Raw genomic sequence first — 14,354 nt, forward strand, 5'->3', positions numbered from 1 at the left:
TAAGATGAGAGACAGCATTGGAATCATTCAGCAATCAACAGCAATAGCATCATCCTGTGGTTTTCAGGTGCTTCATACTAACTGTCAGGGCTGAATGAAGGGCCCTATTGGGCCTAGAGCTGGACATGTTCAAGGGCCTATTATGAGGCCAATGCCATGTAGGAATGTAGAACCCATGCACTATAACCACCAGTGTCTCCCTAAATATATAAAAAATACCAAAATTGCATAAGTGTGGAAAATAGAAATGTAATTTTAATACTTATGATTTATGGCCAACAATGTGGCCAGCTGGTGTATGTCTAATGATCATCATGCAGTCATGATGATGGGCCTAATTTTATGTGAAGGCCTGGAACTTCAGCTCCATACACCAAATGTAATCTGGGCCTGCTGACTGGGTACCATCCACCATGTGGCAAGCAAGTAGACCCAAAGTCTTAACTGCAACTAAAGTGGTTACTGGGAAAGGGGTGTTTTATGTGTAAAAATGGGAGTGTATGTGTTTGGTGGGTATGGTGATGGCGGCACGGTGAAGAGTGTTATTCGTGTGGTTGAATGTAAAGAACTGCTGGGAGTGTATGGTGACAAAGGAGGACTATGAGTTATTATAGAGTTGGGGAAAAGGGGTTTGTGTTATATTTATATACTGTGACTAGTAGCAATTTTTTAGTTATACTGTAAGTAATTATACTACTTTCACTAGGAAAGTGGTGAAAGTCCCAGCTTTACAGGGCATTTGCAACACACGTTTTTCTGTCCCAGACTGTACCCTATTTCATGCAGAAAATCAAATTGACAGGTCAAGCATTTGGACTTGGGAATTTGCGGATCAACCCAGGTTCTTTTTCTGAGTGAAAGGGTCAACTTGGGTTGCAATTCCAAGGACTTTGACCATCGTAAAAAACATTTTCAAAATCCTTGGATTTTCGACATGGTTTGCCCCTTTCTTGCAGAAAAGGTCCCCGCGGGGTCTGGCAAATGGTTTTAAGTGTGAAGGGAGTATACATGATGCTGTAACTTTATTTGGGTATAAATGAAAAAAAGGGGATGGCTAAATAAATAAATAAATAATAATAATAATAATAATAATAAAAATATATATATATATATAAAAGGTTTTTTTCAAAACGGCACTCAAAAAGTCATATAGCAATGGTGGTGCAGGGTCCAGACACAGCAAATGATAGAGACAGCACTTACCCAACCTTGCAGAAGGGAAGAAGACAGACCAGCACTCGTTTTAAAGAAGTAGTTGTATTAGAAAGTGTTCACAGCATGGCAAACATCTTCACAAACATCAGACAGACCCAGTGGCGGATTCAGGGGGGGGGGGCACCCGGGCACGTGCCCCCCTGTCATTCATTTTGTAGATGAGGACCAGAGCTTTCCAACGAGCCCAGCCCCATGTCTCTAGCCCCCCGGGAACCGGAGATATCGCCTGGCAAAGCTGTAAAAAAATTTTCCCCATAGGGTAATATGGGACCCGTCAATTCCGACCCCCACCTGGTTCCGACGGCTGCCAGTTCCCCTCCTGGCATCACAGGAGCTTGTGGTTGATGTCATTCAATTCCAAATCGCTGGGCCTTCAATATGATACCAGGATGGTCCAATCGGTTCCAGAGATATAGCGTGTAAATCGATTTTTTTATTTTTGAAATGTAATTTCATGGCTGTTCAAGTTCTTTGAGGGCAGATTATTCTGGAACCAAACGTTCCAGTTTCACTGGACCAAAATCATTCAAAACCCACTCAAAAGTTCTTCAATATGATACTTGTCTCATGTAAATGGGTCAGTTAGTTCCGAAGATATAGCCGGTTAAATGAGATAACTGGTTAAAGGGGGGGAGGGGTGGTTTTCTCTCCCCCTCACACCAGAAAATGCAGGGACTAGGCTGGTGTAAAAGGGGCCAACCTGGGAATGCATTTTCTGGTGTGAAATGGGTATTATTTCAAATAGCTGGGACCTGCAGTGCTCGGAATACAGCCAGGCTCTGCCACTGTCAGTGGCTATCACTTCTGCCTGGCGGCGGCTGTCCCCCATTTACCACGAGCATGTATTCCCCATTGGCAATGAGCATGTAATCCCACATGGCAACGAGCATGGAACCTCTGGCAATGAGCATGGAACCCTTGGCAATGAGCATGTAGATAAGCAGCACGTACTGTATGTAGCATTTTTAATAGGCATTATGGTGTTTGGCATAATACATAATGGACATTATGCCGTGTAACTTAACGTGCAATGGACATTATGGTGTAAATGTTTAATGCGCGCCTTTGGTGGACAATGTCCCTGTATATGAAGCGTATTGTGAATTTTGTCTTAATCTGTGTGGCATTATGTGAATTCTGGCTCAATCCGTGTGGCATTATGTGAATTTTGTCTCAATCCGTGTGGCATTATGTGAATTTTGGCTCAATACGTGTGGCATTATGTGAATTTTGGCTCAATACGTGTGGCATTATTTGAATTTTGGCTCAATCCATGTGGCATTATGTGAATTTTGGCTCAATCCATATGGCATCTTATGAATTTGGCTCAATCCATGTGGCATTATGTGACTTTTGACACAATCCATGTGGCATTATGTGAATTTTGGCTCAATCCATTTGGCATTATGTGAATTTTGGCTCAATCCATTTGACATTTTGTGAATTTTGGCTCAATCCGTGTGTTATTATGTAAATTTTGGCTCAATCCGTGTGGCATTATGTGAATTTTGACACAATCCATGTGGCATTGTTTTAATTTTGGCTCATTCCATTTGACATCATATGTAAGGGGCAAGTATAATGGGGTCTAGTATTTTGTAGCATAATGTGTAGAAGTTGTTTATGGTGTTATACACTACACTCAAGGACATGCCCCCTGTTGAGTGGCCACACCCCCTTTTCCAGAGCGCGCCTTCGGCGCGCGCACAACTACATCCTTCACTTTTGTTGCCATGGTGGGCCTATTTTTAATCCCATTGCCACCCTCTCTCTGCCGCTCTCTTAGCATGTACACTGGCACCACTAACACTGGCCCTCCCCCACCTAAACCCTCTTTTATCATGGTGCCCCCCCTGTCATTTTATCCTGGATCCGCCCCTGGACAGACCCGACAGTCTGTTTCAACTGGGCTCTAACCAGTTTTCCTCCTGAGGAAACCTGGTTAGAGCCCAGTTGAAACAGACTGTCGGGTCTGTCTGATGTTTGTAAAGATGTTTGCCATGCTGTGAACACTTTCTAATACAAATACTTCTTTAAAACGAGTGCTGGTCTGTCTTTTTCCCTTCTGCAAGGTTGGGTAAGTGCTGTCTCTATATATATACACATACACACACACGCACACACATTTATTTTGTGAAATATGTGACCTCCTAGCAGAAGATTGAAACCAATGTACAGTATATTACACAAGTCTCATATCTCCTACTAATGACAATTTGCTTGAAATATATTTACTCAGGCATGTCTAGCAGATTTTAATAATACAATAAGATTAATTTTTTTTTAATGTATGTATCATTTTGTGTCACGTATGTAGATGTCACCAAAAGAAAAGTAAGAACCACCGCAGTAGTACACAAGCAGTTAATCATCTCATCTCCATCCTGGGCAGCTGTCTAACAACATGGTGCTCACTGGCAGCAGAAGGAACTGTCCCTATCAATCCATTAGTAGGAGCCAGAGTGGGACAGAAAGGGTATAATTGCTGGCGTCTCGTGGGGGCCTGCAGATTCTGCAGACGTTTGTTTAGGATTTGGGGGGATGAACCTTAAGCTCGGGACGCAGCCCGGCAGCTGTTTGCAGGGTAATGGTGGGGAGGTGTAGCTGTGATTTAACAGGGGGCGGGACAGCTGCTTTGGACAGGGCTAATTAAATGCCAACAGCTGCCCAAGACGTTGACTTATAGATAGTATTAAATATAATTAAACTGTGCAATATCCACAATGCAGGATTCATCATTCTTCACTGTTCTCAGGGTTACATCTTGGCCAAAATGTCCAATTTTGGAAGTGTCTCTGCGGTCAGAAGCTTTTTTTTCTATATAAGGATTCAACTCTATGATCAGGTTTTGGCCAGCAAAAACAAACAAATAGCCAATAACTGTTGCCATGCTGTAATTCCCTATATCCAGACTTTCAGCACTCTACTATTATTCCATTATGTATAATCAAGATTATTTTTTACAATACTTAAAATTCTTATGATTGCAGTAATCAGTCTTCCTAAGCACCATAGTAAGAGTTAGTCCGGCGATGAAAACAATTTATGGGGCTATTTTAGTAACATGTACACAATGGTCTACATCAGTGGCGCAAGTTCCTTCCAGTTGCCCGGAGGCAAGATGAAATTCGCCCCCCCCCCCCCCACACACACACACACACGCACACCTTATATAAATATATGTATGCATGTGTGTGTGTGTGTATGCTATGTTTGAAGTAAAGAAAGTAAGATGTCTATGGTCCTGCTAGAAGGGGAATCAGCCACAGAAGCGATTTCGGTGGCTTTCAATTAATTGACTGAAACTTGCAAGGGAGGAGAGAGGGCCCCCTTTGGAGCAGGAGCCTGGCGGCAGATGACTCCATTGCCTCCCAGAGTTACGCCTCTGGTCTACATACTGTAATTATCAGCATTTCTCAACATAATTTGCTTCATTCATTCATGGACACCCTATTTACCCTTCCTGTGAAGAGATATCTCAAAATGTTCTTTAGATGTTGTCTTTTATAGATGCAAAAGACATCTACATATGATTGTGGTCTAGTGTGCCTGCTCGCTGCCATCAGATGCCGCTCTGTGAGGACTGGCTGGGGGAGGAGCCAAGCAATGCAAAGCAGTAAAAAAAAGTCAAAGAAAACATTTAATTGCGTTTAGAAACACAACCCGTAGTCAGAATTGTGGCCTCACCAGGTAGGTCAGGTACAGCCATGAACAAACAACAGCTAAACTGCAAGATGCTGCATCACAGTGCAGAGGATAGGATAAACTCTTACAGGCCAGAAAATTGAAAGTGGAGATTAATATTGTAATTTTGCCCCGTTCCTCATAGGATTAAGCAGGAAGTGCCATTAAAGCAGTAGCATGTACAATGCTGGGTGTCCCCGTGCTAACAGGGGGTGGCTACCTGCCTTCAGGGGGTGGGCAGCTGATGTCATTGGAAGTCAGCTGCCCACCTGTTCACGGAGCAGGGCACCGCTAATCTAAGGCACCAGAGAGCGACTTAGATTAGTAAACACTTTCGGTCCTGCATGCAGGCTTGCGAATGGATGTTTATGCAAAACAGCACTGAGGGAAAAATATGCGAATAACTAAGGGATGCGGGCATTCAGTCGAACGGTGGGTGACGCTGCAAGGCTCGCAGAGCAACGAAATACCTCTGCTTTGTGAGTAGGGTGGCTAGATCCTGGGATTTGTGGCTAAAATGAGCGGGATTTGAATCCCGGGATTGGGTCATCCAGGATCCAATCGGGATTTAGCAGTGCAGGTTTTTATGGCTGACAGGAAGCGCAGCGCTCAGCTTCAGGTGCTGCCTGGCTGCCCATCTGTGCGGATCGGCTCCTCCCTGCATGACATCAGAGGTCATGCAGCGCAACCCCACGTCAGCCCACCACTTCAGTTGCATCTGTCCGCCCCTTCATCCACACCTGTCCGCGCACCTGCCATTTTGAGTGAGGAGGAGGACTGTACACCGGTACGCCGGTGGACTGTACACCGGTATACAGATAGAGTCCTTTGCATCTAGCCCTTTAATAGGATTAAGTGAGCCAGAGCTGTCGGATTGTTCTATGTATTGTATTGCAGCTGAGAACAATAAGCCTTGGCTCACCTTGGCTCACCATGGCTATCTAGAGAAGGCTAGCTGAAGAAGGCTCCATCTGTAAAATAAACATTTTACCTTTACATTTTGCAACAGTTGACTTTATTGTATTTCTCAAGATTATCATCCTTTCATCCTCCTGACATAACCTGGGTTCCTGTTAATGCCTGTACTTCATTTCAATGAGTTCATATTGCTTCCATAAGTGTTCATTATATCTGAAATATGCCATGTAATACTTATGAACTAAAGTCACCTTTACTTAATTTTGCTTATAAGAGCCTCTATTATCAAAATACGCCATCATAACACAGGTTTCCATTTTATTTTTCCCTGCAGATGTCTCATTAGGGGATTTGTTGCAACAAAGTGGATTGGGCCATATTATTACCATATAATTGATGCTTTCTTTTCATCTAATTCAGTATGTTGAAGTCTATAGCTGGGTACACATTAGCTGATAATGTTATTTTCATAAATATCAGTTAATATGTACGCACACTCTTGTCCAACTTTAATAGCATCTGAGTTTGGCAGCAGTGAGGACCAAATAATTTCACTAATTATAAACATTGAATGAAAAATACAAAAAAAAAGTTGAAAAATGGTGATTCTGGGGTAATCTGAGACCACTTAAATAGTTTTTAAAAAATTATGAAAATAAATAATTTTTCATCTGAATAAATAATTACATTTGAGGTGCACAACCCCTGTAATGTCATGTAATTATTGGCCCAATTAATCTAATGGAAAACTTTCAAATGCCTACTTGGTCACCTGAGGGATGTCCAATGGGTTCTGAAGCAAGTCACAGCAACATTTTTACCTTGAAATAAAGATTTTCCCTACCTATGCAAACCCTCAGGGCATTGTGAACAAAATGTTGTTTTGTGCTGTGGAATTATTTTATTATAACGACCATCAGTACTTACGAACATCACGCCAATCAGCGACTAGCTACAAATCCAGTCGCAGCTCACCATCTAATGATTTTACCAGTCTGGGCAGTCTCTGCATAACCCAGAACCTACTCTACCTGCGCGATAGAAACAGGCTGATCAAGCCCGGAACATCGCAGACCCACCCTGAAGATGACTGGACACGCCTGTGTTTTTCCTGAGGCTTCAGAAAATGGGCGGTCACACCCCAAAAGGCTGGCTTCCTGTCAGTCCTTCAGCAGCAAGATTGCGAATAAAATAATTGCTGATTTTTGTCGCTGTTCGGCATCACACATGCGTACTGTGGTCCCTACACATGTGCAGTCATTCAATAATTGATTTCTGTGCAAATTCGCACAGTGGTAATCAGGTCTGAATAACCCCCTACCATTAATCTTAAGTAAGCCATAATAAAATATAATGAAATAATAGTCACATAAAAAGTTTCTTTATTTATAAAATAAATCTTTCATCTTTTAAACAATAGATCTGTTGTGTCACCTGCCGAAGTGAGACACCACAGTGCCGACTCCTGCTCAGTAACAAGAGCACTGTGATATTTCGCGCAGCACCCAGCTACTGTCACAGTTTAGATGCCGGCACTGTAGACTGACTGGTCCCCAAGGGGCAGCACTGCAGCTCTGGACAATACAGAGAGTTGAAAATGAGGGTTTGGGTCACTAGGCCACACCCAAACCAATGTGGCCACTCCACATCATTAATGTCACCCCCTTCTTTCTAGAATAGCACCAGGGCTTAAAGTGGTCCCGGTTGTGGAACATCTTTCCCCTAACAGAGACCCCCCTTCCCTTCATTAGGAAAAGTCTAGACCAGTGCCAGGGAATTTGTGCCCTACCTCCTATAAAGGGATGATGATCCCACAACGAAGGAGTGTGTCACACAATAGTAACGCCAATTAAAATTACAACACAGAGTATTACAATCATATACACTTTAGACCGCATGTACTGCTCTTGATTCATATTACATCACAGAGTAGTGCCCCTTATACACATAAGGTCCATAGTTGTGCTGCTTATACACATCTGTCTCTGTCACTCCGGCAGCTCACTTTCCATGTCCCACAGCAGCTCCATTCTCTGTGTTCCTCCAGCAGCTTCCCCACCTCTAAGTTTCTCCAGACCCCTCTCACCCTGTCTTCAGCAAGCACAGAGTCTTCTCCTCTTAGTGGTTCTTCTTCACTTCAGTGGTGGTGATGGCATGACATCACATATGCTGTGCCAGAAAAAGAAGCCACTAGAACAGGCTTTTCTGTTGGAATTACTGTTTAGGGCTGTGGTAGAGGTGGAACTCAGTTCCCCTTACCATTAGAGGTGGTGGAACTCAGTTCCACCCATTCCCCCTCACTTTAACCCCTGTTTAGCACTGTTAAAGTACTAATCTAGTCTCATTTTATGACCTATGGAGTAAACACATTCGCATCTGCTGTTTTATGCAAGCAAGAGTAGTAATATCAGGACTCTCCTGACCAAATTAGGACAGTTGGAAAATGTGTAGTTTATAGATGATCTCACACACTGACCAATTGCAAACAGTTAAACTGACAGGCTTCTCCATATCATTGTTGATATGAAAGTGTGTGGGGCCTGGTGGCGTACTTAGATTTTTGTTTGCCCAATAGCAAAGGTTTCTAAGGGCTCCCTATTTAGCAACTGATGGCGATAAATGTATGTAAAACATATTACTTAGACAACAAAGATGGGCCACCTTCAGCTCTGGGCCCCATAGCAGCTGCACCCCTTGCACCTACGGTAGTTACGCCCTTGGGCATTGGTAAGATCTGTTGCATGCAAAAAGAGAAAAAAGAAAGGTTTAATTTTTTGCTTTGTTCCTAACTCTATTTGAGGCAATTTGTGTTGTTAAGGTATACTGTCCCCAAACACATATAATATATCCGCTACTACTGCACACAGTGCTAAAAATACTATGTTTCTCTTTGATGAATGAATTACATAAAAAGAGCCAACACATGAGTCAAGTGTGGCTACTGTCAGTGGTGCTGAGTAGAGGATGGGGAAGGTTCTGATTATCCAAGCCTGGGCTTTCTTGGGAGGCCTAGAGGGTCCCTAGACGAGCCACGGAGGAGGAAGAGGAATGGTCCCCTTCTAAATACATGCCGTCACAATGCATAATATTTTTAGTTAAAGTTTTGTGTCTGTGGCCACACTTCCTCCCACACCACATCCCGCCTTTTGTCTCAGTGGTCCTGAGTGCAATACAGGGCCAGACTGGGACCAAAAATCATCCCTGGTATATTGAACACACAGGCCCACCTAAAGCAGACGGGATCCTTGTGCGGCAAAGCAACGCAGCGAAAAGGGGGCGTGGTCTCATGGAAACACACACGTATACCAGGACACAGCCACATACAAATAGAACACATGTATACACACAGCCACATATGCACATACACCAACATTTGTACAGATAGGCCTCTGGGAGAGGGACAAAATGGCCATGCAGACAGGAGCAGTAATGCTCTGCTTTTTTGGGACGGTCCTGCGTCCCTTCCAGGGCCGGCAGTGTCCCGCGGCGAGAGGGGGGCTGTTGGGAGTCCCCCCAGCCAAATGAATAGACTCATCTAAGCATGACCAATTTGCATATGTCACACGCTCATTAGCATATGCCACGCCCTCTTTTCAGGCCACACAGACAGCCATAAATAAGAAACGTTAAACTTATCTTACTATTTTCCACACAAATATTTCATTTGATATATTTAGGGAGACATTGGTGCTAATAGTGTAGGTACAGGGCCGGCGCCACCACTAGGCAGCTCTAGGCATTTGCCTAGGGCGCCGGCCACTGGAGGGCGGTAGTCCGGAGCTTGGAACCCCCTGGATGTAGGTGAGCGGCTAAGCGGCTCCCCCGTTACCCCCAGCAACCTCGTCGGCTGCCGATGCATCACACCCTCACCCTGTCACTTCACTTCCGACAACCCACCCGCCCAACGCCGCTGTGGAGAGACGCGGCACCCGGCAGGTGAGCAGCTTCCTCCCCAGCAAACTCCGCGGCTGCCACCGCATCACTACCCAGCCCCTCACAAACGCCGCTGAGGATCGAAGTAGCAGGCACCAGGCAGGTGAGCGGGTTCACCCTACCCCCAGCAAACTCGTCGGCTGCCGCCGCACCGCTCCCGCCCCCCCCTCGGAGCGACCGGATCCTCCAACCCCCCCTCACCTCCCCCCGGTAACAGCGTGGCGGTGTGTGCCGGGGCGATCCCCCACCTGGGGTGCTCCGGTGCCTAGCACCGGCCCTGTGTGGGTAATGTAAACGCCCACAGGGCAATAGCCCAACCCACATAGCTCTGATCACACCTCCTTTGCTTCTTACAATAGGCCCTTAAACATTTTCTTCCTCAGGTTCACAAGGCCTTTAATTCTGCCCTGACACTTATAGTGCTTAAAAAAGAGTGAGATGGGAGGGAACATTGTAGTAGAGGAAATGTACAGCAGTACAACCTTTCCTTCAGTTATTTTTATCTTCCAGGCACACTTGTTATTTTTTTATGTTGTCCTTGGATCTTACAAGATAGAAGCTTAGGTCTGTGAAACGGATATAACTGTAATTACATAACATATCTAAGAACATATAAAAGAAACAGATCTGCCCATTACCACATTTATTTTAACTCCCTACTAAAGAGTAGAAACGTGTGAAAGGTACCTGGTTTGGGCACCCAATTCAAGTTTCTGTGCCATACCAGAACTTTAGATGTGTTTAGCCACTTTGCATGGCTAAACCTGGTGATTTTGGGAACAACAAAAGAATTGCTCCAAGACACCCATTACTTTTGGTGCCTGATAAAAAATTGTGACTGTCCCACATCCCACCTGTGGACAGCAGTGTCCCGTGCTGGTGGTAGTGGGTGGGGGCAGTTGGCAGTTCCCCTGTCTACTCAAGGAGACAGAAAGATAGTGGGCATGCCAGCATCTCTCAGTGAGCTGGCCATGCCCCCACAATGGTGAAAATGGGGCGTGACCTCACGATCTTGGTCATTTCTGTGATGCCATGTACCTTTGTCTGAGGCTATTCCCCTTTTTGTGAATGCACACGGCATGGGAGGTACAGTATGTACACAGTAGACTGTGGCACTGTGCCAGTTATGAGTCAGAGAGAGAGGATGAGCCACACAAAGGCTGCACAAGGGTCCATCCTCTCTAATACCCCTTTCACACTGCAGCTCTTAACCTGTATATTGCTGTTTTTTTAGCATTTTAAACCGGTCAGAGCTGCAGTGTGAAAGTGCCAGTCTGCTTTTACCGGTTCCAATTAACCGGTACATGCAAACGGGTAAAAAGCCTACATGGTTCAGAGACGTTTTTTATGCAGTGTGAGCGGCTCATTCATATGCGCACATGTAATGTAGAGCTCATTGATATGTGCATATGTAATGAGCGGGATCTGCTCCCTCCTAGTGACCCGTGCACGCCTGCTGCCTACCTCGCTGCCAGGTACCAGGGGAGGGGGTGTTACTAGGTGCTGGCTGTGTGTGTAGGGGGGCCCTGAACCCACTCTGCCTACTGCATGGTATACAGTATTACTGGTTAATTACTGTGTACCTTTCACATCGGGTTCAATGTGAAAGGTACAAAAACGGTAATTAACCAGTAATATACCATTTACAACATGCAGTGTGAATGGGGTTAAACTTGCTCTGACCCCGTTAAAGAAACGTTTAAAAAAAAACAACGGGTCAGAGCAGGTTTGGCAGTGTGAAAGCAGCATGAAGCTGTCTCTGGTGGGAAGGCTCTTTAATGTTTGCATTACTACTTTTCACAATATTCTTCCCATTTTTAATGTGATTTGATTGGGTCCAAACTATTGCTGACAAAAAAAATGCCATTATGTATTGTTTGCACATTATTCCAATCTGCAAAAGCAAAGAAAAAAGGATTTCTAACAAAAAAAGATTGCAGCTAAAACTGGCCAGGAAAGGGTTTAGAGTGAAGAATACAGCCAAACTTTCCAATCTCCTCCCAGAGCAGTAGAATTCCCAGATTACCGGGTAAATTACATGACTCACTAGGTCAGATGTCCCTGCACAACCCCCCTTACTCCTTTTGACAGAACTATTTTTGTAATACTGTATAAGCCAATATCCTTTAACACTTTGCTTCCCTAATAGGTATTGTTAGAAAAGACAAACATAACAGCTGAAGCAGAAGTACGCAAGAGCACGCTACTGTACATAACAATGCAGCATACTGTAATATATTTTAATGCAAATGATTTCTATTGTTTATATTCACATTTGTATTGAAAAGTCATGAACCTATCTAAATCATAAGACGACATATGCATTATTCAGAAGGCTATCTAATTATAAGACCCCTATGCATTATTCAGGACAGAATGATAATAATGATCTGATAATGATAAGCTGAGTATTCCTTTGATCTTGCTAAGCATGTTCCATACAAACTTGAACTTGTTTTGTCTTGCCATGCCCTCACTTTCCATCCAGATTATTTGAACTGTCTTGACATGTACATTTTTACCTGTAGTTTGTTTGTATTTAGAGGTAGCTTCAATGTTGATAACTCTTGTTCAACAAAGGTCAGTATTTTATCTCGTCAGACAGAAATATGCTGCTGTTCCTTTTGAGGGATAAAGTGCAGCTATTCCCATAGGGGGGTGACTGTTAGAATTTTATATATATATATATATATATATATATATATATAGATACGTGGTGTGGTGGCACTCCCGCAATCATACAGATGCCATTACTGGCTAGTGGTATAATGATCCGGTGCCCTCCGTTGCGCAACGACCTGTTGCTGTAATGTACAAGGTGGGGGGGATGGCGGCACTCGAAGAAATAACAGACCACACGGTGGTATTGCAGACCAACGTTTCTGAGCCTTGTGGCTCCTTTATCAAGGTGCAGGAAAGACTTTCCTGCACCTTGATAAAGGAGCCACAAGGCTCAGAAACGTTGGTCTGCAATACCACCGTGTGGTCTGTTATTTCTTCGAGTGCCGCCATCCCCCCCACCTTGTATATATATATATATATATATATATATATATATATGAGAACTTGAGGAATCCGCACACCTTGCAGGGGTTAATTCGGGTGCCAGGTCAACACAAAAATATAAGAAAACTGTGTATCCAAAGATACATAGAAGACAGCACTCCTTGGTCCTTTTTAAAGTCGGCAGTCGGCAGTCAGGGTCAGTCTGTGAGAAAGGCTTCAAGCCGAAACGGAACCGTCGACTGCCGACTGCTTGTGTCATAAACTGCAAGGATGGGTGAATATGCTTGTGACCCCCACTATTACTAAGAGGCAAAAGATTGCCATATTTTGCATATAAGTCTGATGCTCAACTTTATGGATTAATAAATTGTGCCATACTGGACTTTAAAAAGGACCAAGGAAAGCTGTCTTCTATGTATCTTTGGATACACAGTTTTTTTATATATATAAACAAACGATAGAGCCTAAACTCATCATCTATATTGCAGTGGGGTGAACACACCTCTAAGCAACATTTATACACAGTGGCTTCATTGAAAACTGAGAAACAAAAACTCTATTACCCAGCAGGGAAAAAAAAAACCAGAACGCATAAGAAAACCTTGCCAGTAACCCAGACAGATGCGGAACTACCATTGGTGTAGCAGGTGCATTGCACCACAGGGCCCCTGAGGACTAAGAGGCCCACTGGTGCCCCTGTCATCCTCTTCCTGTCAGACAGAGTTTTTCCCTGTCACACTGTGTCTCCCCTGCCTCTCTGTGTCACCCTCTGCCTCTCCCTGTCACCCACTGCCGTGTTGCATATTGTGAACTTGGGTTGAAGGGGGGACCCAAATATATTTTTGCACGTGGGCTTCCCACCCACAAGTTCAGCCATTGAACCCAGATGTGGCCCCTGAATCTATTTTTGTTGTGGCCCAAACATCCCTGGCAACATTTTTTTATATTACATTAAAAAACAACTTAGTATTAGCTCCCTCTATCCAACATGTAATTATATTTCAATTATTGGGCTTGCACTGCTATTTTGTATCTCAACTGATGAATCATTTTCTGCTTGTTTCTAACAAAGCTGCTAGGGTTAAATGAGTTATGCTATAGATATGCTGGCAAAAATTAGCAACACTCATGTGACTAGTAAATCAGACAAAGAGTCCATTTTGGATTACTGTAAAAAAACACATATTCTGAGGACTATTCATTGATCACATGAGACAGACTGGGAAGTGTGTGATAATGTGTATTTGGTTATTTATACAAAAATATGCATGAAGAGTTAGTGAAAACAGACGATGCACGTAAACCGTTAAAATCCTGATAAATATTAAAGTGATGTGTTGTAAAGTAATAATTGTAACCTTACGCCCAAAAAATCAACGCAAAAATCTATCTACCCAAACATTATTTTAAAAAAGAATCAGAAAATTAGAAATGCAACATCTCCTGGAGACTGAGTTGTCCCACAGAGCAACACATTAAGTAGAAGAAAAATCAAGTAATACTAATGCTGGCCATACATCTACTGTCCTTCGGATTCGCCTCTCAGCAGCCATCAATGATCGGCAATCCATCAGGGAAAAATTGAATGTCAAAATTCC

The 14,354-nt window shown here is 43.7% G+C and overlaps 1 protein-coding gene and 1 long non-coding RNA gene across 4 annotated transcripts in view; one reads left to right on the forward strand and one right to left on the reverse strand.

Moving 5' to 3' along the window:
• The window catches only part of SEPTIN9 (septin 9), a 207,456-nt gene that overhangs the window by 80,615 nt on the left and 112,487 nt on the right, over window positions 1-14,354 (reverse strand). The gene's annotated exons all lie outside the window — the stretch shown is intronic.
• LOC146008508 (uncharacterized) overlaps window positions 1-14,354 on the forward strand; it is a 54,174-nt gene that overhangs the window by 28,186 nt on the left and 11,634 nt on the right. The gene's annotated exons all lie outside the window — the stretch shown is intronic.

This window comes from Crinia signifera, chromosome 6 (assembly GCF_055691185.1).
Source record: "Crinia signifera chromosome 6, ASM5569118v1, whole genome shotgun sequence".
Lineage (NCBI taxonomy): Eukaryota > Metazoa > Chordata > Amphibia > Anura > Myobatrachidae > Crinia > Crinia signifera.